At 52.9% G+C, this 17219-nt stretch overlaps 60 non-coding genes across 60 annotated transcripts; 29 read left to right on the top strand and 31 right to left on the bottom strand.

Annotated features, from left to right (window-relative positions):
* Positions 1-6: 6 nt before the first annotated feature.
* trnae-cuc (transfer RNA glutamic acid (anticodon CUC)) lies at positions 7-78 on the top strand. The gene has a single exon. It is a non-coding gene; the product is annotated as a tRNA-Glu (tRNA).
* A 61-nt stretch (positions 79-139) lies between these two features.
* Positions 140-226, bottom strand: trnay-gua (transfer RNA tyrosine (anticodon GUA)). Its single transcript is given in 2 exon segments — positions 140-175; positions 190-226. It is a non-coding gene; the product is annotated as a tRNA-Tyr (tRNA).
* Positions 227-564: 338 nt separating this feature from the next.
* On the top strand, positions 565-636 carry trnae-cuc (transfer RNA glutamic acid (anticodon CUC)). The gene has a single exon. It is a non-coding gene; the product is annotated as a tRNA-Glu (tRNA).
* A 61-nt stretch (positions 637-697) lies between these two features.
* Positions 698-784, bottom strand: trnay-gua (transfer RNA tyrosine (anticodon GUA)). Its single transcript is given in 2 exon segments — positions 698-733; positions 748-784. It is a non-coding gene; the product is annotated as a tRNA-Tyr (tRNA).
* Positions 785-1122: 338 nt separating this feature from the next.
* trnae-cuc (transfer RNA glutamic acid (anticodon CUC)) lies at positions 1123-1194 on the top strand. Its single transcript has one exon. It is a non-coding gene; the product is annotated as a tRNA-Glu (tRNA).
* A 61-nt stretch (positions 1195-1255) lies between these two features.
* On the bottom strand, positions 1256-1342 carry trnay-gua (transfer RNA tyrosine (anticodon GUA)). Its single transcript is given in 2 exon segments — positions 1256-1291; positions 1306-1342. It is a non-coding gene; the product is annotated as a tRNA-Tyr (tRNA).
* Positions 1343-1680: 338 nt separating this feature from the next.
* trnae-cuc (transfer RNA glutamic acid (anticodon CUC)) lies at positions 1681-1752 on the top strand. The gene has a single exon. It is a non-coding gene; the product is annotated as a tRNA-Glu (tRNA).
* A 61-nt stretch (positions 1753-1813) lies between these two features.
* trnay-gua (transfer RNA tyrosine (anticodon GUA)) lies at positions 1814-1900 on the bottom strand. Its single transcript is given in 2 exon segments — positions 1814-1849; positions 1864-1900. It is a non-coding gene; the product is annotated as a tRNA-Tyr (tRNA).
* A 338-nt stretch (positions 1901-2238) lies between these two features.
* trnae-cuc (transfer RNA glutamic acid (anticodon CUC)) lies at positions 2239-2310 on the top strand. The gene has a single exon. It is a non-coding gene; the product is annotated as a tRNA-Glu (tRNA).
* A 61-nt stretch (positions 2311-2371) lies between these two features.
* Positions 2372-2458, bottom strand: trnay-gua (transfer RNA tyrosine (anticodon GUA)). Its single transcript is given in 2 exon segments — positions 2372-2407; positions 2422-2458. It is a non-coding gene; the product is annotated as a tRNA-Tyr (tRNA).
* Positions 2459-2796: 338 nt separating this feature from the next.
* Positions 2797-2868, top strand: trnae-cuc (transfer RNA glutamic acid (anticodon CUC)). The gene has a single exon. It is a non-coding gene; the product is annotated as a tRNA-Glu (tRNA).
* A 61-nt stretch (positions 2869-2929) lies between these two features.
* trnay-gua (transfer RNA tyrosine (anticodon GUA)) lies at positions 2930-3016 on the bottom strand. The gene is given in 2 exon segments: positions 2930-2965; positions 2980-3016. It is a non-coding gene; the product is annotated as a tRNA-Tyr (tRNA).
* Positions 3017-3354: 338 nt separating this feature from the next.
* On the top strand, positions 3355-3426 carry trnae-cuc (transfer RNA glutamic acid (anticodon CUC)). Its single transcript has one exon. It is a non-coding gene; the product is annotated as a tRNA-Glu (tRNA).
* Positions 3427-3487: 61 nt separating this feature from the next.
* On the bottom strand, positions 3488-3574 carry trnay-gua (transfer RNA tyrosine (anticodon GUA)). Its single transcript is given in 2 exon segments — positions 3488-3523; positions 3538-3574. It is a non-coding gene; the product is annotated as a tRNA-Tyr (tRNA).
* A 471-nt stretch (positions 3575-4045) lies between these two features.
* On the bottom strand, positions 4046-4132 carry trnay-gua (transfer RNA tyrosine (anticodon GUA)). The gene is given in 2 exon segments: positions 4046-4081; positions 4096-4132. It is a non-coding gene; the product is annotated as a tRNA-Tyr (tRNA).
* A 338-nt stretch (positions 4133-4470) lies between these two features.
* On the top strand, positions 4471-4542 carry trnae-cuc (transfer RNA glutamic acid (anticodon CUC)). The gene has a single exon. It is a non-coding gene; the product is annotated as a tRNA-Glu (tRNA).
* A 61-nt stretch (positions 4543-4603) lies between these two features.
* trnay-gua (transfer RNA tyrosine (anticodon GUA)) lies at positions 4604-4690 on the bottom strand. Its single transcript is given in 2 exon segments — positions 4604-4639; positions 4654-4690. It is a non-coding gene; the product is annotated as a tRNA-Tyr (tRNA).
* Positions 4691-5028: 338 nt separating this feature from the next.
* trnae-cuc (transfer RNA glutamic acid (anticodon CUC)) lies at positions 5029-5100 on the top strand. The gene has a single exon. It is a non-coding gene; the product is annotated as a tRNA-Glu (tRNA).
* A 61-nt stretch (positions 5101-5161) lies between these two features.
* trnay-gua (transfer RNA tyrosine (anticodon GUA)) lies at positions 5162-5248 on the bottom strand. The gene is given in 2 exon segments: positions 5162-5197; positions 5212-5248. It is a non-coding gene; the product is annotated as a tRNA-Tyr (tRNA).
* A 338-nt stretch (positions 5249-5586) lies between these two features.
* trnae-cuc (transfer RNA glutamic acid (anticodon CUC)) lies at positions 5587-5658 on the top strand. The gene has a single exon. It is a non-coding gene; the product is annotated as a tRNA-Glu (tRNA).
* Positions 5659-5719: 61 nt separating this feature from the next.
* On the bottom strand, positions 5720-5806 carry trnay-gua (transfer RNA tyrosine (anticodon GUA)). Its single transcript is given in 2 exon segments — positions 5720-5755; positions 5770-5806. It is a non-coding gene; the product is annotated as a tRNA-Tyr (tRNA).
* A 471-nt stretch (positions 5807-6277) lies between these two features.
* trnay-gua (transfer RNA tyrosine (anticodon GUA)) lies at positions 6278-6364 on the bottom strand. Its single transcript is given in 2 exon segments — positions 6278-6313; positions 6328-6364. It is a non-coding gene; the product is annotated as a tRNA-Tyr (tRNA).
* Positions 6365-6702: 338 nt separating this feature from the next.
* Positions 6703-6774, top strand: trnae-cuc (transfer RNA glutamic acid (anticodon CUC)). Its single transcript has one exon. It is a non-coding gene; the product is annotated as a tRNA-Glu (tRNA).
* A 61-nt stretch (positions 6775-6835) lies between these two features.
* Positions 6836-6922, bottom strand: trnay-gua (transfer RNA tyrosine (anticodon GUA)). The gene is given in 2 exon segments: positions 6836-6871; positions 6886-6922. It is a non-coding gene; the product is annotated as a tRNA-Tyr (tRNA).
* A 338-nt stretch (positions 6923-7260) lies between these two features.
* On the top strand, positions 7261-7332 carry trnae-cuc (transfer RNA glutamic acid (anticodon CUC)). The gene has a single exon. It is a non-coding gene; the product is annotated as a tRNA-Glu (tRNA).
* Positions 7333-7393: 61 nt separating this feature from the next.
* trnay-gua (transfer RNA tyrosine (anticodon GUA)) lies at positions 7394-7480 on the bottom strand. Its single transcript is given in 2 exon segments — positions 7394-7429; positions 7444-7480. It is a non-coding gene; the product is annotated as a tRNA-Tyr (tRNA).
* Positions 7481-7818: 338 nt separating this feature from the next.
* trnae-cuc (transfer RNA glutamic acid (anticodon CUC)) lies at positions 7819-7890 on the top strand. Its single transcript has one exon. It is a non-coding gene; the product is annotated as a tRNA-Glu (tRNA).
* A 61-nt stretch (positions 7891-7951) lies between these two features.
* Positions 7952-8038, bottom strand: trnay-gua (transfer RNA tyrosine (anticodon GUA)). Its single transcript is given in 2 exon segments — positions 7952-7987; positions 8002-8038. It is a non-coding gene; the product is annotated as a tRNA-Tyr (tRNA).
* A 338-nt stretch (positions 8039-8376) lies between these two features.
* On the top strand, positions 8377-8448 carry trnae-cuc (transfer RNA glutamic acid (anticodon CUC)). Its single transcript has one exon. It is a non-coding gene; the product is annotated as a tRNA-Glu (tRNA).
* Positions 8449-8509: 61 nt separating this feature from the next.
* On the bottom strand, positions 8510-8596 carry trnay-gua (transfer RNA tyrosine (anticodon GUA)). Its single transcript is given in 2 exon segments — positions 8510-8545; positions 8560-8596. It is a non-coding gene; the product is annotated as a tRNA-Tyr (tRNA).
* A 338-nt stretch (positions 8597-8934) lies between these two features.
* On the top strand, positions 8935-9006 carry trnae-cuc (transfer RNA glutamic acid (anticodon CUC)). The gene has a single exon. It is a non-coding gene; the product is annotated as a tRNA-Glu (tRNA).
* Positions 9007-9067: 61 nt separating this feature from the next.
* Positions 9068-9154, bottom strand: trnay-gua (transfer RNA tyrosine (anticodon GUA)). The gene is given in 2 exon segments: positions 9068-9103; positions 9118-9154. It is a non-coding gene; the product is annotated as a tRNA-Tyr (tRNA).
* Positions 9155-9492: 338 nt separating this feature from the next.
* On the top strand, positions 9493-9564 carry trnae-cuc (transfer RNA glutamic acid (anticodon CUC)). Its single transcript has one exon. It is a non-coding gene; the product is annotated as a tRNA-Glu (tRNA).
* Positions 9565-9625: 61 nt separating this feature from the next.
* Positions 9626-9712, bottom strand: trnay-gua (transfer RNA tyrosine (anticodon GUA)). The gene is given in 2 exon segments: positions 9626-9661; positions 9676-9712. It is a non-coding gene; the product is annotated as a tRNA-Tyr (tRNA).
* A 338-nt stretch (positions 9713-10050) lies between these two features.
* On the top strand, positions 10051-10122 carry trnae-cuc (transfer RNA glutamic acid (anticodon CUC)). The gene has a single exon. It is a non-coding gene; the product is annotated as a tRNA-Glu (tRNA).
* A 61-nt stretch (positions 10123-10183) lies between these two features.
* trnay-gua (transfer RNA tyrosine (anticodon GUA)) lies at positions 10184-10270 on the bottom strand. The gene is given in 2 exon segments: positions 10184-10219; positions 10234-10270. It is a non-coding gene; the product is annotated as a tRNA-Tyr (tRNA).
* Positions 10271-10608: 338 nt separating this feature from the next.
* Positions 10609-10680, top strand: trnae-cuc (transfer RNA glutamic acid (anticodon CUC)). The gene has a single exon. It is a non-coding gene; the product is annotated as a tRNA-Glu (tRNA).
* A 61-nt stretch (positions 10681-10741) lies between these two features.
* On the bottom strand, positions 10742-10828 carry trnay-gua (transfer RNA tyrosine (anticodon GUA)). The gene is given in 2 exon segments: positions 10742-10777; positions 10792-10828. It is a non-coding gene; the product is annotated as a tRNA-Tyr (tRNA).
* Positions 10829-11166: 338 nt separating this feature from the next.
* trnae-cuc (transfer RNA glutamic acid (anticodon CUC)) lies at positions 11167-11238 on the top strand. Its single transcript has one exon. It is a non-coding gene; the product is annotated as a tRNA-Glu (tRNA).
* A 61-nt stretch (positions 11239-11299) lies between these two features.
* trnay-gua (transfer RNA tyrosine (anticodon GUA)) lies at positions 11300-11386 on the bottom strand. The gene is given in 2 exon segments: positions 11300-11335; positions 11350-11386. It is a non-coding gene; the product is annotated as a tRNA-Tyr (tRNA).
* Positions 11387-11724: 338 nt separating this feature from the next.
* Positions 11725-11796, top strand: trnae-cuc (transfer RNA glutamic acid (anticodon CUC)). The gene has a single exon. It is a non-coding gene; the product is annotated as a tRNA-Glu (tRNA).
* A 61-nt stretch (positions 11797-11857) lies between these two features.
* trnay-gua (transfer RNA tyrosine (anticodon GUA)) lies at positions 11858-11944 on the bottom strand. The gene is given in 2 exon segments: positions 11858-11893; positions 11908-11944. It is a non-coding gene; the product is annotated as a tRNA-Tyr (tRNA).
* A 338-nt stretch (positions 11945-12282) lies between these two features.
* Positions 12283-12354, top strand: trnae-cuc (transfer RNA glutamic acid (anticodon CUC)). The gene has a single exon. It is a non-coding gene; the product is annotated as a tRNA-Glu (tRNA).
* Positions 12355-12415: 61 nt separating this feature from the next.
* trnay-gua (transfer RNA tyrosine (anticodon GUA)) lies at positions 12416-12502 on the bottom strand. The gene is given in 2 exon segments: positions 12416-12451; positions 12466-12502. It is a non-coding gene; the product is annotated as a tRNA-Tyr (tRNA).
* Positions 12503-12840: 338 nt separating this feature from the next.
* trnae-cuc (transfer RNA glutamic acid (anticodon CUC)) lies at positions 12841-12912 on the top strand. Its single transcript has one exon. It is a non-coding gene; the product is annotated as a tRNA-Glu (tRNA).
* A 61-nt stretch (positions 12913-12973) lies between these two features.
* On the bottom strand, positions 12974-13060 carry trnay-gua (transfer RNA tyrosine (anticodon GUA)). The gene is given in 2 exon segments: positions 12974-13009; positions 13024-13060. It is a non-coding gene; the product is annotated as a tRNA-Tyr (tRNA).
* A 338-nt stretch (positions 13061-13398) lies between these two features.
* trnae-cuc (transfer RNA glutamic acid (anticodon CUC)) lies at positions 13399-13470 on the top strand. Its single transcript has one exon. It is a non-coding gene; the product is annotated as a tRNA-Glu (tRNA).
* A 61-nt stretch (positions 13471-13531) lies between these two features.
* On the bottom strand, positions 13532-13618 carry trnay-gua (transfer RNA tyrosine (anticodon GUA)). The gene is given in 2 exon segments: positions 13532-13567; positions 13582-13618. It is a non-coding gene; the product is annotated as a tRNA-Tyr (tRNA).
* A 338-nt stretch (positions 13619-13956) lies between these two features.
* trnae-cuc (transfer RNA glutamic acid (anticodon CUC)) lies at positions 13957-14028 on the top strand. The gene has a single exon. It is a non-coding gene; the product is annotated as a tRNA-Glu (tRNA).
* Positions 14029-14089: 61 nt separating this feature from the next.
* trnay-gua (transfer RNA tyrosine (anticodon GUA)) lies at positions 14090-14176 on the bottom strand. The gene is given in 2 exon segments: positions 14090-14125; positions 14140-14176. It is a non-coding gene; the product is annotated as a tRNA-Tyr (tRNA).
* Positions 14177-14514: 338 nt separating this feature from the next.
* On the top strand, positions 14515-14586 carry trnae-cuc (transfer RNA glutamic acid (anticodon CUC)). The gene has a single exon. It is a non-coding gene; the product is annotated as a tRNA-Glu (tRNA).
* A 61-nt stretch (positions 14587-14647) lies between these two features.
* Positions 14648-14734, bottom strand: trnay-gua (transfer RNA tyrosine (anticodon GUA)). The gene is given in 2 exon segments: positions 14648-14683; positions 14698-14734. It is a non-coding gene; the product is annotated as a tRNA-Tyr (tRNA).
* A 338-nt stretch (positions 14735-15072) lies between these two features.
* trnae-cuc (transfer RNA glutamic acid (anticodon CUC)) lies at positions 15073-15144 on the top strand. Its single transcript has one exon. It is a non-coding gene; the product is annotated as a tRNA-Glu (tRNA).
* Positions 15145-15205: 61 nt separating this feature from the next.
* On the bottom strand, positions 15206-15292 carry trnay-gua (transfer RNA tyrosine (anticodon GUA)). Its single transcript is given in 2 exon segments — positions 15206-15241; positions 15256-15292. It is a non-coding gene; the product is annotated as a tRNA-Tyr (tRNA).
* Positions 15293-15630: 338 nt separating this feature from the next.
* On the top strand, positions 15631-15702 carry trnae-cuc (transfer RNA glutamic acid (anticodon CUC)). Its single transcript has one exon. It is a non-coding gene; the product is annotated as a tRNA-Glu (tRNA).
* Positions 15703-15763: 61 nt separating this feature from the next.
* trnay-gua (transfer RNA tyrosine (anticodon GUA)) lies at positions 15764-15850 on the bottom strand. Its single transcript is given in 2 exon segments — positions 15764-15799; positions 15814-15850. It is a non-coding gene; the product is annotated as a tRNA-Tyr (tRNA).
* Positions 15851-16188: 338 nt separating this feature from the next.
* On the top strand, positions 16189-16260 carry trnae-cuc (transfer RNA glutamic acid (anticodon CUC)). The gene has a single exon. It is a non-coding gene; the product is annotated as a tRNA-Glu (tRNA).
* A 61-nt stretch (positions 16261-16321) lies between these two features.
* On the bottom strand, positions 16322-16408 carry trnay-gua (transfer RNA tyrosine (anticodon GUA)). The gene is given in 2 exon segments: positions 16322-16357; positions 16372-16408. It is a non-coding gene; the product is annotated as a tRNA-Tyr (tRNA).
* A 338-nt stretch (positions 16409-16746) lies between these two features.
* trnae-cuc (transfer RNA glutamic acid (anticodon CUC)) lies at positions 16747-16818 on the top strand. The gene has a single exon. It is a non-coding gene; the product is annotated as a tRNA-Glu (tRNA).
* Positions 16819-16879: 61 nt separating this feature from the next.
* Positions 16880-16966, bottom strand: trnay-gua (transfer RNA tyrosine (anticodon GUA)). The gene is given in 2 exon segments: positions 16880-16915; positions 16930-16966. It is a non-coding gene; the product is annotated as a tRNA-Tyr (tRNA).
* Positions 16967-17219: the final 253 nt, after the last annotated feature.

Genomic DNA, 17219 nt, shown 5'->3' with positions numbered 1-17219 from the left:
CATGTCTCCCTGGTGGTCTAGTGGTTAGGATTCGGCGCTCTCACCGCCGCGGCCCGGGTTCGATTCCCGGTCAGGGAAAGCTGATTTTTGCCCGGCGTCGGCCTGGACACGGACAAAGACACCACCAAAAAGCATGGCTTCCTTCGAGCCGGAGTCGAACCAGCGACCTAAGGATGGCCGGTTGTTCACCTACAGTCCTCCGCTCTACCAACTGAGCTATCGAAGGCCCTGGCGCTGTCATGGGACGCGAAAGCTGGTGGACACGAGAGAGCCGCATGGAAAAGGCCCCTGAAAAGAAATGTGCTCGTTTTGGCGATGAGACGTCTTCAAATAACTCAAACTCTCATCAAAATCAGTCAAATGAATACGACGAGAAAGCACTAGGTAGGTGTCTTTGTTCTGAAAACAATGGCAACTAGATTATTTCATCTTGATTCAAAAGAGCAACGGCCCTTGGTGAGATTTGATTAGATAAACAGTTTCTGCTGTGAAGCCGTCTCCCGCAGCCTGCCCCGCACAGAGCAAGAGCTCAGGTGCACTCGTGTACAGCTCAAGCCCCATGTCTCCCTGGTGGTCTAGTGGTTAGGATTCGGCGCTCTCACCGCCGCGGCCCGGGTTCGATTCCCGGTCAGGGAAAGCTGATTTTTGCCCGGCGTCGGCCTGGACACGGACAAAGACACCACCAAAAAGCATGGCTTCCTTCGAGCCGGAGTCGAACCAGCGACCTAAGGATGGCCGGTTGTTCACCTACAGTCCTCCGCTCTACCAACTGAGCTATCGAAGGCCCTGGCGCTGTCATGGGACGCGAAAGCTGGTGGACACGAGAGAGCCGCATGGAAAAGGCCCCTGAAAAGAAATGTGCTCGTTTTGGCGATGAGACGTCTTCAAATAACTCAAACTCTCATCAAAATCAGTCAAATGAATACGACGAGAAAGCACTAGGTAGGTGTCTTTGTTCTGAAAACAATGGCAACTAGATTATTTCATCTTGATTCAAAAGAGCAACGGCCCTTGGTGAGATTTGATTAGATAGACAGTTTCTGCTGTGAAGCCGTCTCCCGCAGCCTGCCCCGCACAGAGCAAGAGCTCAGGTGCACTCGTGTACAGCTCAAGCCCCATGTCTCCCTGGTGGTCTAGTGGTTAGGATTCGGCGCTCTCACCGCCGCGGCCCGGGTTCGATTCCCGGTCAGGGAAAGCTGATTTTTGCCCGGCGTCGGCCTGGACACGGACAAAGACACCACCAAAAAGCATGGCTTCCTTCGAGCCGGAGTCGAACCAGCGACCTAAGGATGGCCGGTTGTTCACCTACAGTCCTCCGCTCTACCAACTGAGCTATCGAAGGCCCTGGCGCTGTCATGGGACGCGAAAGCTGGTGGACACGAGAGAGCCGCATGGAAAAGGCCCCTGAAAAGAAATGTGCTCGTTTTGGCGATGAGACGTCTTCAAATAACTCAAACTCTCATCAAAATCAGTCAAATGAATACGACGAGAAAGCACTAGGTAGGTGTCTTTGTTCTGAAAACAATGGCAACTAGATTATTTCATCTTGATTCAAAAGAGCAACGGCCCTTGGTGAGATTTGATTAGATAAACAGTTTCTGCTGTGAAGCCGTCTCCCGCAGCCTGCCCCGCACAGAGCAAGAGCTCAGGTGCACTCGTGTACAGCTCAAGCCCCATGTCTCCCTGGTGGTCTAGTGGTTAGGATTCGGCGCTCTCACCGCCGCGGCCCGGGTTCGATTCCCGGTCAGGGAAAGCTGATTTTTGCCCGGCGTCGGCCTGGACACGGACAAAGACACCACCAAAAAGCATGGCTTCCTTCGAGCCGGAGTCGAACCAGCGACCTAAGGATGGCCGGTTGTTCACCTACAGTCCTCCGCTCTACCAACTGAGCTATCGAAGGCCCTGGCGCTGTCATGGGACGCGAAAGCTGGTGGACACGAGAGAGCCGCATGGAAAAGGCCCCTGAAAAGAAATGTGCTCGTTTTGGCGATGAGACGTCTTCAAATAACTCAAACTCTCATCAAAATCAGTCAAATGAATACGACGAGAAAGCACTAGGTAGGTGTCTTTGTTCTGAAAACAATGGCAACTAGATTATTTCATCTTGATTCAAAAGAGCAACGGCCCTTGGTGAGATTTGATTAGATAAACAGTTTCTGCTGTGAAGCCGTCTCCCGCAGCCTGCCCCGCACAGAGCAAGAGCTCAGGTGCACTCGTGTACAGCTCAAGCCCCATGTCTCCCTGGTGGTCTAGTGGTTAGGATTCGGCGCTCTCACCGCCGCGGCCCGGGTTCGATTCCCGGTCAGGGAAAGCTGATTTTTGCCCGGCGTCGGCCTGGACACGGACAAAGACACCACCAAAAAGCATGGCTTCCTTCGAGCCGGAGTCGAACCAGCGACCTAAGGATGGCCGGTTGTTCACCTACAGTCCTCCGCTCTACCAACTGAGCTATCGAAGGCCCTGGCGCTGTCATGGGACGCGAAAGCTGGTGGACACGAGAGAGCCGCATGGAAAAGGCCCCTGAAAAGAAATGTGCTCGTTTTGGCGATGAGACGTCTTCAAATAACTCAAACTCTCATCAAAATCAGTCAAATGAATACGACGAGAAAGCACTAGGTAGGTGTCTTTGTTCTGAAAACAATGGCAACTAGATTATTTCATCTTGATTCAAAAGAGCAACGGCCCTTGGTGAGATTTGATTAGATAAACAGTTTCTGCTGTGAAGCCGTCTCCCGCAGCCTGCCCCGCACAGAGCAAGAGCTCAGGTGCACTCGTGTACAGCTCAAGCCCCATGTCTCCCTGGTGGTCTAGTGGTTAGGATTCGGCGCTCTCACCGCCGCGGCCCGGGTTCGATTCCCGGTCAGGGAAAGCTGATTTTTGCCCGGCGTCGGCCTGGACACGGACAAAGACACCACCAAAAAGCATGGCTTCCTTCGAGCCGGAGTCGAACCAGCGACCTAAGGATGGCCGGTTGTTCACCTACAGTCCTCCGCTCTACCAACTGAGCTATCGAAGGCCCTGGCGCTGTCATGGGACGCGAAAGCTGGTGGACACGAGAGAGCCGCATGGAAAAGGCCCCTGAAAAGAAATGTGCTCGTTTTGGCGATGAGACGTCTTCAAATAACTCAAACTCTCATCAAAATCAGTCAAATGAATACGACGAGAAAGCACTAGGTAGGTGTCTTTGTTCTGAAAACAATGGCAACTAGATTATTTCATCTTGATTCAAAAGAGCAACGGCCCTTGGTGAGATTTGATTAGATAAACAGTTTCTGCTGTGAAGCCGTCTCCCGCAGCCTGCCCCGCACAGAGCAAGAGCTCAGGTTCACCCGTGTACAGCTCAAGCCCCATGTCTCCCTGGTGGTCTAGTGGTTAGGATTCGGCGCTCTCACCGCCGCGGCCCGGGTTCGATTCCCGGTCAGGGAAAGCTGATTTTTGCCCGGCGTCGGCCTGGACACGGACAAAGACACCACCAAAAAGCATGGCTTCCTTCGAGCCGGAGTCGAACCAGCGACCTAAGGATGGCCGGTTGTTCACCTACAGTCCTCCGCTCTACCAACTGAGCTATCGAAGGCCCTGGCGCTGTCATGGGACGCGAAAGCTGGTGGACACGAGAGAGCCGCATGGAAAAGGCCCCTGAAAAGAAATGTGCTCGTTTTGGCGATGAGACGTCTTCAAATAACTCAAACTCTCATCAAAATCAGTCAAATGAATACGACGAGAAAGCACTAGGTAGGTGTCTTTGTTCTGAAAACAATGGCAACTAGATTATTTCATCTTGATTCAAAAGAGCAACGGCCCTTGGTGAGATTTGATTAGATAAACAGTTTCTGCTGTGAAGCCGTCTCCCGCAGCCTGCCCCGCACAGAGCAAGAGCTCAGGTTCACCCGTGTACAGCTCAAGCCCCATGTCTCCCTGGTGGTCTAGTGGTTAGGATTCGGCGCTCTCACCGCTGCGGCCCGGGTTCGATTCCCGGTCAGGGAAAGCTGATTTTTGCCCGGCGTCGGCCTGGACACGGACAAAGACACCACCAAAAAGCACGGCTTCCTTCGAGCCGGAGTCGAACCAGCGACCTAAGGATGGCCGGTTGTTCCCCTACAGTCCTCCGCTCTACCAACTGAGCTATCGAAGGCCCTGGCGCTGTCATGGGACGCGAAAGCTGGTGGACACGAGAGAGCCGCATGGAAAAGGCCCCTGAAAAGAAATGTGCTCGTTTTGGCGATGAGACGTCTTCAAATAACTCAAACTCTCATCAAAATCAGTCAAATGAATACGACGAGAAAGCACTAGGTAGGTGTCTTTGTTCTGAAAACAATGGCAACTAGATTATTTCATCTTGATTCAAAAGAGCAACGGCCCTTGGTGAGATTTGATTAGATAAACAGTTTCTGCTGTGAAGCCGTCTCCCGCAGCCTGCCCCGCACAGAGCAAGAGCTCAGGTGCACTCGTGTACAGCTCAAGCCCCATGTCTCCCTGGTGGTCTAGTGGTTAGGATTCGGCGCTCTCACCGCCGCGGCCCGGGTTCGATTCCCGGTCAGGGAAAGCTGATTTTTGCCCGGCGTCGGCCTGGACACGGACAAAGACACCACCAAAAAGCATGGCTTCCTTCGAGCCGGAGTCGAACCAGCGACCTAAGGATGGCCGGTTGTTCACCTACAGTCCTCCGCTCTACCAACTGAGCTATCGAAGGCCCTGGCGCTGTCATGGGACGCGAAAGCTGGTGGACACGAGAGAGCCGCATGGAAAAGGCCCCTGAAAAGAAATGTGCTCGTTTTGGCGATGAGACGTCTTCAAATAACTCAAACTCTCATCAAAATCAGTCAAATGAATACGACGAGAAAGCACTAGGTAGGTGTCTTTGTTCTGAAAACAATGGCAACTAGATTATTTCATCTTGATTCAAAAGAGCAACGGCCCTTGGTGAGATTTGATTAGATAAACAGTTTCTGCTGTGAAGCCGTCTCCCGCAGCCTGCCCCGCACAGAGCAAGAGCTCAGGTTCACCCGTGTACAGCTCAAGCCCCATGTCTCCCTGGTGGTCTAGTGGTTAGGATTCGGCGCTCTCACCGCCGCGGCCCGGGTTCGATTCCCGGTCAGGGAAAGCTGATTTTTGCCCGGCGTCGGCCTGGACACGGACAAAGACACCACCAAAAAGCATGGCTTCCTTCGAGCCGGAGTCGAACCAGCGACCTAAGGATGGCCGGTTGTTCACCTACAGTCCTCCGCTCTACCAACTGAGCTATCGAAGGCCCTGGCGCTGTCATGGGACGCGAAAGCTGGTGGACACGAGAGAGCCGCATGGAAAAGGCCCCTGAAAAGAAATGTGCTCGTTTTGGCGATGAGACGTCTTCAAATAACTCAAACTCTCATCAAAATCAGTCAAATGAATACGACGAGAAAGCACTAGGTAGGTGTCTTTGTTCTGAAAACAATGGCAACTAGATTATTTCATCTTGATTCAAAAGAGCAACGGCCCTTGGTGAGATTTGATTAGATAAACAGTTTCTGCTGTGAAGCCGTCTCCCGCAGCCTGCCCCGCACAGAGCAAGAGCTCAGGTTCACCCGTGTACAGCTCAAGCCCCATGTCTCCCTGGTGGTCTAGTGGTTAGGATTCGGCGCTCTCACCGCCGCGGCCCGGGTTCGATTCCCGGTCAGGGAAAGCTGATTTTTGCCCGGCGTCGGCCTGGACACGGACAAAGACACCACCAAAAAGCATGGCTTCCTTCGAGCCGGAGTCGAACCAGCGACCTAAGGATGGCCGGTTGTTCCCCTACAGTCCTCCGCTCTACCAACTGAGCTATCGAAGGCCCTGGCGCTGTCATGGGACGCGAAAGCTGGTGGACACGAGAGAGCCGCATGGAAAAGGCCCCTGAAAAGAAATGTGCTCGTTTTGGCGATGAGACGTCTTCAAATAACTCAAACTCTCATCAAAATCAGTCAAATGAATACGACGAGAAAGCACTAGGTAGGTGTCTTTGTTCTGAAAACAATGGCAACTAGATTATTTCATCTTGATTCAAAAGAGCAACGGCCCTTGGTGAGATTTGATTAGATAAACAGTTTCTGCTGTGAAGCCGTCTCCCGCAGCCTGCCCCGCACAGAGCAAGAGCTCAGGTGCACTCGTGTACAGCTCAAGCCCCATGTCTCCCTGGTGGTCTAGTGGTTAGGATTCGGCGCTCTCACAGCCGCGGCCCGGGTTCGATTCCCGGTCAGGGAAAGCTGATTTTTGCCCGGCGTCGGCCTGGACACGGACAAAGACACCACCAAAAAGCATGGCTTCCTTCGAGCCGGAGTCGAACCAGCGACCTAAGGATGGCCGGTTGTTCACCTACAGTCCTCCGCTCTACCAACTGAGCTATCGAAGGCCCTGGCGCTGTCATGGGACGCGAAAGCTGGTGGACACGAGAGAGCCGCATGGAAAAGGCCCCTGAAAAGAAATGTGCTCGTTTTGGCGATGAGACGTCTTCAAATAACTCAAACTCTCATCAAAATCAGTCAAATGAATACGACGAGAAAGCACTAGGTAGGTGTCTTTGTTCTGAAAACAATGGCAACTAGATTATTTCATCTTGATTCAAAAGAGCAACGGCCCTTGGTGAGATTTGATTAGATAAACAGTTTCTGCTGTGAAGCCGTCTCCCGCAGCCTGCCCCGCACAGAGCAAGAGCTCAGGTGCACTCGTGTACAGCTCAAGCCCCATGTCTCCCTGGTGGTCTAGTGGTTAGGATTCGGCGCTCTCACCGCCGCGGCCCGGGTTCGATTCCCGGTCAGGGAAAGCTGATTTTTGCCCGGCGTCGGCCTGGACACGGACAAAGACACCACCAAAAAGCATGGCTTCCTTCGAGCCGGAGTCGAACCAGCGACCTAAGGATGGCCGGTTGTTCACCTACAGTCCTCCGCTCTACCAACTGAGCTATCGAAGGCCCTGGCGCTGTCATGGGACGCGAAAGCTGGTGGACACGAGAGAGCCGCATGGAAAAGGCCCCTGAAAAGAAATGTGCTCGTTTTGGCGATGAGACGTCTTCAAATAACTCAAACTCTCATCAAAATCAGTCAAATGAATACGACGAGAAAGCACTAGGTAGGTGTCTTTGTTCTGAAAACAATGGCAACTAGATTATTTCATCTTGATTCAAAAGAGCAACGGCCCTTGGTGAGATTTGATTAGATAAACAGTTTCTGCTGTGAAGCCGTCTCCCGCAGCCTGCCCCGCACAGAGCAAGAGCTCAGGTTCACCCGTGTACAGCTCAAGCCCCATGTCTCCCTGGTGGTCTAGTGGTTAGGATTCGGCGCTCTCACCGCCGCGGCCCGGGTTCGATTCCCGGTCAGGGAAAGCTGATTTTTGCCCGGCGTCGGCCTGGACACGGACAAAGACACCACCAAAAAGCATGGCTTCCTTCGAGCCGGAGTCGAACCAGCGACCTAAGGATGGCCGGTTGTTCACCTACAGTCCTCCGCTCTACCAACTGAGCTATCGAAGGCCCTGGCGCTGTCATGGGACGCGAAAGCTGGTGGACACGAGAGAGCCGCATGGAAAAGGCCCCTGAAAAGAAATGTGCTCGTTTTGGCGATGAGACGTCTTCAAATAACTCAAACTCTCATCAAAATCAGTCAAATGAATACGACGAGAAAGCACTAGGTAGGTGTCTTTGTTCTGAAAACAATGGCAACTAGATTATTTCATCTTGATTCAAAAGAGCAACGGCCCTTGGTGAGATTTGATTAGATAAACAGTTTCTGCTGTGAAGCCGTCTCCCGCAGCCTGCCCCGCACAGAGCAAGAGCTCAGGTGCACTCGTGTACAGCTCAAGCCCCATGTCTCCCTGGTGGTCTAGTGGTTAGGATTCGGCGCTCTCACCGCCGCGGCCCGGGTTCGATTCCCGGTCAGGGAAAGCTGATTTTTGCCCGGCGTCGGCCTGGACACGGACAAAGACACCACCAAAAAGCATGGCTTCCTTCGAGCCGGAGTCGAACCAGCGACCTAAGGATGGCCGGTTGTTCACCTACAGTCCTCCGCTCTACCAACTGAGCTATCGAAGGCCCTGGCGCTGTCATGGGACGCGAAAGCTGGTGGACACGAGAGAGCCGCATGGAAAAGGCCCCTGAAAAGAAATGTGCTCGTTTTGGCGATGAGACGTCTTCAAATAACTCAAACTCTCATCAAAATCAGTCAAATGAATACGACGAGAAAGCACTAGGTAGGTGTCTTTGTTCTGAAAACAATGGCAACTAGATTATTTCATCTTGATTCAAAAGAGCAACGGCCCTTGGTGAGATTTGATTAGATAAACAGTTTCTGCTGTGAAGCCGTCTCCCGCAGCCTGCCCCGCACAGAGCAAGAGCTCAGGTTCACCCGTGTACAGCTCAAGCCCCATGTCTCCCTGGTGGTCTAGTGGTTAGGATTCGGCGCTCTCACCGCCGCGGCCCGGGTTCGATTCCCGGTCAGGGAAAGCTGATTTTTGCCCGGCGTCGGCCTGGACACGGACAAAGACACCACCAAAAAGCATGGCTTCCTTCGAGCCGGAGTCGAACCAGCGACCTAAGGATGGCCGGTTGTTCACCTACAGTCCTCCGCTCTACCAACTGAGCTATCGAAGGCCCTGGCGCTGTCATGGGACGCGAAAGCTGGTGGACACGAGAGAGCCGCATGGAAAAGGCCCCTGAAAAGAAATGTGCTCGTTTTGGCGATGAGACGTCTTCAAATAACTCAAACTCTCATCAAAATCAGTCAAATGAATACGACGAGAAAGCACTAGGTAGGTGTCTTTGTTCTGAAAACAATGGCAACTAGATTATTTCATCTTGATTCAAAAGAGCAACGGCCCTTGGTGAGATTTGATTAGATAAACAGTTTCTGCTGTGAAGCCGTCTCCCGCAGCCTGCCCCGCACAGAGCAAGAGCTCAGGTGCACTCGTGTACAGCTCAAGCCCCATGTCTCCCTGGTGGTCTAGTGGTTAGGATTCGGCGCTCTCACCGCCGCGGCCCGGGTTCGATTCCCGGTCAGGGAAAGCTGATTTTTGCCCGGCGTCGGCCTGGACACGGACAAAGACACCACCAAAAAGCATGGCTTCCTTCGAGCCGGAGTCGAACCAGCGACCTAAGGATGGCCGGTTGTTCACCTACAGTCCTCCGCTCTACCAACTGAGCTATCGAAGGCCCTGGCGCTGTCATGGGACGCGAAAGCTGGTGGACACGAGAGAGCCGCATGGAAAAGGCCCCTGAAAAGAAATGTGCTCGTTTTGGCGATGAGACGTCTTCAAATAACTCAAACTCTCATCAAAATCAGTCAAATGAATACGACGAGAAAGCACTAGGTAGGTGTCTTTGTTCTGAAAACAATGGCAACTAGATTATTTCATCTTGATTCAAAAGAGCAACGGCCCTTGGTGAGATTTGATTAGATAAACAGTTTCTGCTGTGAAGCCGTCTCCCGCAGCCTGCCCCGCACAGAGCAAGAGCTCAGGTTCACCCGTGTACAGCTCAAGCCCCATGTCTCCCTGGTGGTCTAGTGGTTAGGATTCGGCGCTCTCACCGCCGCGGCCCGGGTTCGATTCCCGGTCAGGGAAAGCTGATTTTTGCCCGGCGTCGGCCTGGACACGGACAAAGACACCACCAAAAAGCATGGCTTCCTTCGAGCCGGAGTCGAACCAGCGACCTAAGGATGGCCGGTTGTTCACCTACAGTCCTCCGCTCTACCAACTGAGCTATCGAAGGCCCTGGCGCTGTCATGGGACGCGAAAGCTGGTGGACACGAGAGAGCCGCATGGAAAAGGCCCCTGAAAAGAAATGTGCTCGTTTTGGCGATGAGACGTCTTCAAATAACTCAAACTCTCATCAAAATCAGTCAAATGAATACGACGAGAAAGCACTAGGTAGGTGTCTTTGTTCTGAAAACAATGGCAACTAGATTATTTCATCTTGATTCAAAAGAGCAACGGCCCTTGGTGAGATTTGATTAGATAAACAGTTTCTGCTGTGAAGCCGTCTCCCGCAGCCTGCCCCGCACAGAGCAAGAGCTCAGGTTCACCCGTGTACAGCTCAAGCCCCATGTCTCCCTGGTGGTCTAGTGGTTAGGATTCGGCGCTCTCACCGCCGCGGCCCGGGTTCGATTCCCGGTCAGGGAAAGCTGATTTTTGCCCGGCGTCGGCCTGGACACGGACAAAGACACCACCAAAAAGCATGGCTTCCTTCGAGCCGGAGTCGAACCAGCGACCTAAGGATGGCCGGTTGTTCACCTACAGTCCTCCGCTCTACCAACTGAGCTATCGAAGGCCCTGGCGCTGTCATGGGACGCGAAAGCTGGTGGACACGAGAGAGCCGCATGGAAAAGGCCCCTGAAAAGAAATGTGCTCGTTTTGGCGATGAGACGTCTTCAAATAACTCAAACTCTCATCAAAATCAGTCAAATGAATACGACGAGAAAGCACTAGGTAGGTGTCTTTGTTCTGAAAACAATGGCAACTAGATTATTTCATCTTGATTCAAAAGAGCAACGGCCCTTGGTGAGATTTGATTAGATAAACAGTTTCTGCTGTGAAGCCGTCTCCCGCAGCCTGCCCCGCACAGAGCAAGAGCTCAGGTGCACTCGTGTACAGCTCAAGCCCCATGTCTCCCTGGTGGTCTAGTGGTTAGGATTCGGCGCTCTCACCGCCGCGGCCCGGGTTCGATTCCCGGTCAGGGAAAGCTGATTTTTGCCCGGCGTCGGCCTGGACACGGACAAAGACACCACCAAAAAGCATGGCTTCCTTCGAGCCGGAGTCGAACCAGCGACCTAAGGATGGCCGGTTGTTCACCTACAGTCCTCCGCTCTACCAACTGAGCTATCGAAGGCCCTGGCGCTGTCATGGGACGCGAAAGCTGGTGGACACGAGAGAGCCGCATGGAAAAGGCCCCTGAAAAGAAATGTGCTCGTTTTGGCGATGAGACGTCTTCAAATAACTCAAACTCTCATCAAAATCAGTCAAATGAATACGACGAGAAAGCACTAGGTAGGTGTCTTTGTTCTGAAAACAATGGCAACTAGATTATTTCATCTTGATTCAAAAGAGCAACGGCCCTTGGTGAGATTTGATTAGATAAACAGTTTCTGCTGTGAAGCCGTCTCCCGCAGCCTGCCCCGCACAGAGCAAGAGCTCAGGTGCACTCGTGTACAGCTCAAGCCCCATGTCTCCCTGGTGGTCTAGTGGTTAGGATTCGGCGCTCTCACCGCCGCGGCCCGGGTTCGATTCCCGGTCAGGGAAAGCTGATTTTTGCCCGGCGTCGGCCTGGACACGGACAAAGACACCACCAAAAAGCATGGCTTCCTTCGAGCCGGAGTCGAACCAGCGACCTAAGGATGGCCGGTTGTTCACCTACAGTCCTCCGCTCTACCAACTGAGCTATCGAAGGCCCTGGCGCTGTCATGGGACGCGAAAGCTGGTGGACACGAGAGAGCCGCATGGAAAAGGCCCCTGAAAAGAAATGTGCTCGTTTTGGCGATGAGACGTCTTCAAATAACTCAAACTCTCATCAAAATCAGTCAAATGAATACGACGAGAAAGCACTAGGTAGGTGTCTTTGTTCTGAAAACAATGGCAACTAGATTATTTCATCTTGATTCAAAAGAGCAACGGCCCTTGGTGAGATTTGATTAGATAAACAGTTTCTGCTGTGAAGCCGTCTCCCGCAGCCTGCCCCGCACAGAGCAAGAGCTCAGGTGCACTCGTGTACAGCTCAAGCCCCATGTCTCCCTGGTGGTCTAGTGGTTAGGATTCGGCGCTCTCACCGCCGCGGCCCGGGTTCGATTCCCGGTCAGGGAAAGCTGATTTTTGCCCGGCGTCGGCCTGGACACGGACAAAGACACCACCAAAAAGCACGGCTTCCTTCGAGCCGGAGTCGAACCAGCGACCTAAGGATGGCCGGTTGTTCACCTACAGTCCTCCGCTCTACCAACTGAGCTATCGAAGGCCCTGGCGCTGTCATGGGACGCGAAAGCTGGTGGACACGAGAGAGCCGCATGGAAAAGGCCCCTGAAAAGAAATGTGCTCGTTTTGGCGATGAGACGTCTTCAAATAACTCAAACTCTCATCAAAATCAGTCAAATGAATACGACGAGAAAGCACTAGGTAGGTGTCTTTGTTCTGAAAACAATGGCAACTAGATTATTTCATCTTGATTCAAAAGAGCAACGGCCCTTGGTGAGATTTGATTAGATAAACAGTTTCTGCTGTGAAGCCGTCTCCCGCAGCCTGCCCCGCACAGAGCAAGAGCTCAGGTGCACTCGTGTACAGCTCAAGCCCCATGTCTCCCTGGTGGTCTAGTGGTTAGGATTCGGCGCTCTCACCGCCGCGGCCCGGGTTCGATTCCCGGTCAGGGAAAGCTGATTTTTGCCCGGCGTCGGCCTGGACACGGACAAAGACACCACCAAAAAGCATGGCTTCCTTCGAGCCGGAGTCGAACCAGCGACCTAAGGATGGCCGGTTGTTCACCTACAGTCCTCCGCTCTACCAACTGAGCTATCGAAGGCCCTGGCGCTGTCATGGGACGCGAAAGCTGGTGGACACGAGAGAGCCGCATGGAAAAGGCCCCTGAAAAGAAATGTGCTCGTTTTGGCGATGAGACGTCTTCAAATAACTCAAACTCTCATCAAAATCAGTCAAATGAATACGACGAGAAAGCACTAGGTAGGTGTCTTTGTTCTGAAAACAATGGCAACTAGATTATTTCATCTTGATTCAAAAGAGCAACGGCCCTTGGTGAGATTTGATTAGATAAACAGTTTCTGCTGTGAAGCCGTCTCCCGCAGCCTGCCCCGCACAGAGCAAGAGCTCAGGTGCACTCGTGTACAGCTCAAGCCCCATGTCTCCCTGGTGGTCTAGTGGTTAGGATTCGGCGCTCTCACCGCCGCGGCCCGGGTTCGATTCCCGGTCAGGGAAAGCTGATTTTTGCCCGGCGTCGGCCTGGACACGGACAAAGACACCACCAAAAAGCATGGCTTCCTTCGAGCCGGAGTCGAACCAGCGACCTAAGGATGGCCGGTTGTTCACCTACAGTCCTCCGCTCTACCAACTGAGCTATCGAAGGCCCTGGCGCTGTCATGGGACGCGAAAGCTGGTGGACACGAGAGAGCCGCATGGAAAAGGCCCCTGAAAAGAAATGTGCTCGTTTTGGCGATGAGACGTCTTCAAATAACTCAAACTCTCATCAAAATCAGTCAAATGAATACGACGAGAAAGCACTAGGTAGGTGTCTTTGTTCTGAAAACAATGGCAACTAGATTATTTCATCTTGATTCAAAAGAGCAACGGCCCTTGGTGAGATTTGATTAGATAAACAGTTTCTGCTGTGAAGCCGTCTCCCGCAGCCTGCCCCGCACAGAGCAAGAGCTCAGGTGCACTCGTGTACAGCTCAAGCCCCATGTCTCCCTGGTGGTCTAGTGGTTAGGATTCGGCGCTCTCACCGCCGCGGCCCGGGTTCGATTCCCGGTCAGGGAAAGCTGATTTTTGCCCGGCGTCGGCCTGGACACGGACAAAGACACCACCAAAAAGCACGGCTTCCTTCGAGCCGGAGTCGAACCAGCGACCTAAGGATGGCCGGTTGTTCACCTACAGTCCTCCGCTCTACCAACTGAGCTATCGAAGGCCCTGGCGCTGTCATGGGACGCGAAAGCTGGTGGACACGAGAGAGCCGCATGGAAAAGGCCCCTGAAAAGAAATGTGCTCGTTTTGGCGATGAGACGTCTTCAAATAACTCAAACTCTCATCAAAATCAGTCAAATGAATACGACGAGAAAGCACTAGGTAGGTGTCTTTGTTCTGAAAACAATGGCAACTAGATTATTTCATCTTGATTCAAAAGAGCAACGGCCCTTGGTGAGATTTGATTAGATAAACAGTTTCTGCTGTGAAGCCGTCTCCCGCAGCCTGCCCCGCACAGAGCAAGAGCTCAGGTGCACTCGTGTACAGCTCAAGCCCCATGTCTCCCTGGTGGTCTAGTGGTTAGGATTCGGCGCTCTCACCGCCGCGGCCCGGGTTCGATTCCCGGTCAGGGAAAGCTGATTTTTGCCCGGCGTCGGCCTGGACACGGACAAAGACACCACCAAAAAGCATGGCTTCCTTCGAGCCGGAGTCGAACCAGCGACCTAAGGATGGCCGGTTGTTCACCTACAGTCCTCCGCTCTACCAACTGAGCTATCGAAGGCCCTGGCGCTGTCATGGGACGCGAAAGCTGGTGGACACGAGAGAGCCGCATGGAAAAGGCCCCTGAAAAGAAATGTGCTCGTTTTGGCGATGAGACGTCTTCAAATAACTCAAACTCTCATCAAAATCAGTCAAATGAATACGACGAGAAAGCACTAGGTAGGTGTCTTTGTTCTGAAAACAATGGCAACTAGATTATTTCATCTTGATTCAAAAGAGCAACGGCCCTTGGTGAGATTTGATTAGATAAACAGTTTCTGCTGTGAAGCCGTCTCCCGCAGCCTGCCCCGCACAGAGCAAGAGCTCAGGTGCACTCGTGTACAGCTCAAGCCCCATGTCTCCCTGGTGGTCTAGTGGTTAGGATTCGGCGCTCTCACCGCCGCGGCCCGGGTTCGATTCCCGGTCAGGGAAAGCTGATTTTTGCCCGGCGTCGGCCTGGACACGGACAAAGACACCACCAAAAAGCATGGCTTCCTTCGAGCCGGAGTCGAACCAGCGACCTAAGGATGGCCGGTTGTTCCCCTACAGTCCTCCGCTCTACCAACTGAGCTATCGAAGGCCCTGGCGCTGTCATGGGACGCGAAAGCTGGTGGACACGAGAGAGCCGCATGGAAAAGGCCCCTGAAAAGAAATGTGCTCGTTTTGGCGATGAGACGTCTTCAAATAACTCAAACTCTCATCAAAATCAGTCAAATGAATACGACGAGAAAGCACTAGGTAGGTGTCTTTGTTCTGAAAACAATGGCAACTAGATTATTTCATCTTGATTCAAAAGAGCAACGGCCCTTGGTGAGATTTGATTAGATAAACAGTTTCTGCTGTGAAGCCGTCTCCCGCAGCCTGCCCCGCACAGAGCAAGAGCTCAGGTGCACTCGTGTACAGCTCAAGCCCCATGTCTCCCTGGTGGTCTAGTGGTTAGGATTCGGCGCTCTCACCGCCGCGGCCCGGGTTCGATTCCCGGTCAGGGAAAGCTGATTTTTGCCCGGCGTCGGCCTGGACACGGACAAAGACACCACCAAAAAGCATGGCTTCCTTCGAGCCGGAGTCGAACCAGCGACCTAAGGATGGCCGGTTGTTCACCTACAGTCCTCCGCTCTACCAACTGAGCTATCGAAGGCCCTGGCGCTGTCATGGGACGCGAAAGCTGGTGGACACGAGAGAGCCGCATGGAAAAGGCCCCTGAAAAGAAATGTGCTCGTTTTGGCGATGAGACGTCTTCAAATAACTCAAACTCTCATCAAAATCAGTCAAATGAATACGACGAGAAAGCACTAGGTAGGTGTCTTTGTTCTGAAAACAATGGCAACTAGATTATTTCATCTTGATTCAAAAGAGCAACGGCCCTTGGTGAGATTTGATTAGATAAACAGTTTCTGCTGTGAAGCCGTCTCCCGCAGCCTGCCCCGCACAGAGCAAGAGCTCAGGTTCACCCGTGTACAGCTCAAGCCCCATGTCTCCCTGGTGGTCTAGTGGTTAGGATTCGGCGCTCTCACCGCCGCGGCCCGGGTTCGATTCCCGGTCAGGGAAAGCAGATTTTTGCCCGGCGTCGGCCTGGACACGGACAAAGACACCACCAAAAAGCATGGCTTCCTTCGAGCCGGAGTCGAACCAGCGACCTAAGGATGGCCGGTTGTTCACCTACAGTCCTCCGCTCTACCAACTGAGCTATCGAAGGCCCTGGCGCTGTCATGGGACGCGAAAGCTGGTGGACACGAGAGAGCCGCATGGAAAAGGCCCCTGAAAAGAAATGTGCTCGTTTTGGCGATGAGACGTCTTCAAATAACTCAAACTCTCATCAAAATCAGTCAAATGAATACGACGAGAAAGCACTAGGTAGGTGTCTTTGTTCTGAAAACAATGGCAACTAGATTATTTCATCTTGATTCAAAAGAGCAACGGCCCTTGGTGAGATTTGATTAGATAAACAGTTTCTGCTGTGAAGCCGTCTCCCGCAGCCTGCCCCGCACAGAGCAAGAGCTCAGGTGCACTCGTGTACAGCTCAAGCCCCATGTCTCCCTGGTGGTCTAGTGGTTAGGATTCGGCGCTCTCACCGCCGCGGCCCGGGTTCGATTCCCGGTCAGGGAAAGCTGATTTTTGCCCGGCGTCGGCCTGGACACGGACAAAGACACCACCAAAAAGCATGGCTTCCTTCGAGCCGGAGTCGAACCAGCGACCTAAGGATGGCCGGTTGTTCACCTACAGTCCTCCGCTCTACCAACTGAGCTATCGAAGGCCCTGGCGCTGTCATGGGACGCGAAAGCTGGTGGACACGAGAGAGCCGCATGGAAAAGGCCCCTGAAAAGAAATGTGCTCGTTTTGGCGATGAGACGTCTTCAAATAACTCAAACTCTCATCAAAATCAGTCAAATGAATACGACGAGAAAGCACTAGGTAGGTGTCTTTGTTCTGAAAACAATGGCAACTAGATTATTTCATCTTGATTCAAAAGAGCAACGGCCCTTGGTGAGATTTGATTAGATAAACAGTTTCTGCTGTGAAGCCGTCTCCCGCAGCCTGCCCCGCACAGAGCAAGAGCTCAGGTTCACCCGTGTACAGCTCAAGCCCCATGTCTCCCTGGTGGTCTAGTGGTTAGGATTCGGCGCTCTCACCGCCGCGGCCCGGGTTCGATTCCCGGTCAGGGAAAGCTGATTTTTGCCCGGCGTCGGCCTGGACAAGGACAAAGACACCACCAAAAAGCATGGCTTCCTTCGAGCCGGAGTCGAACCAGCGACCTAAGGATGGCCGGTTGTTCCCCTACAGTCCTCCGCTCTACCAACTGAGCTATCGAAGGCCCTGGCGCTGTCATGGGACGCGAAAGCTGGTGGACACGAGAGAGCCGCATGGAAAAGGCCCCTGAAAAGAAATGTGCTCGTTTTGGCGATGAGACGTCTTCAAATAACTCAAACTCTCATCAAAATCAGTCAAATGAATACGACGAGAAAGCACTAGGTAGGTGTCTTTGTTCTGAAAACAATGGCAACTAGATTATTTCATCTTGATTCAAAAGAGCAACGGCCCTTGGTGAGATTTGATTAGATAAACAG

The sequence above is a fragment of the Sardina pilchardus genome, chromosome 6 (assembly GCF_963854185.1).
Source record: "Sardina pilchardus chromosome 6, fSarPil1.1, whole genome shotgun sequence".
NCBI lineage: Eukaryota > Metazoa > Chordata > Actinopteri > Clupeiformes > Clupeidae > Sardina > Sardina pilchardus.
This window is presented reverse-complemented; position numbering and strand designations above follow the sequence as displayed.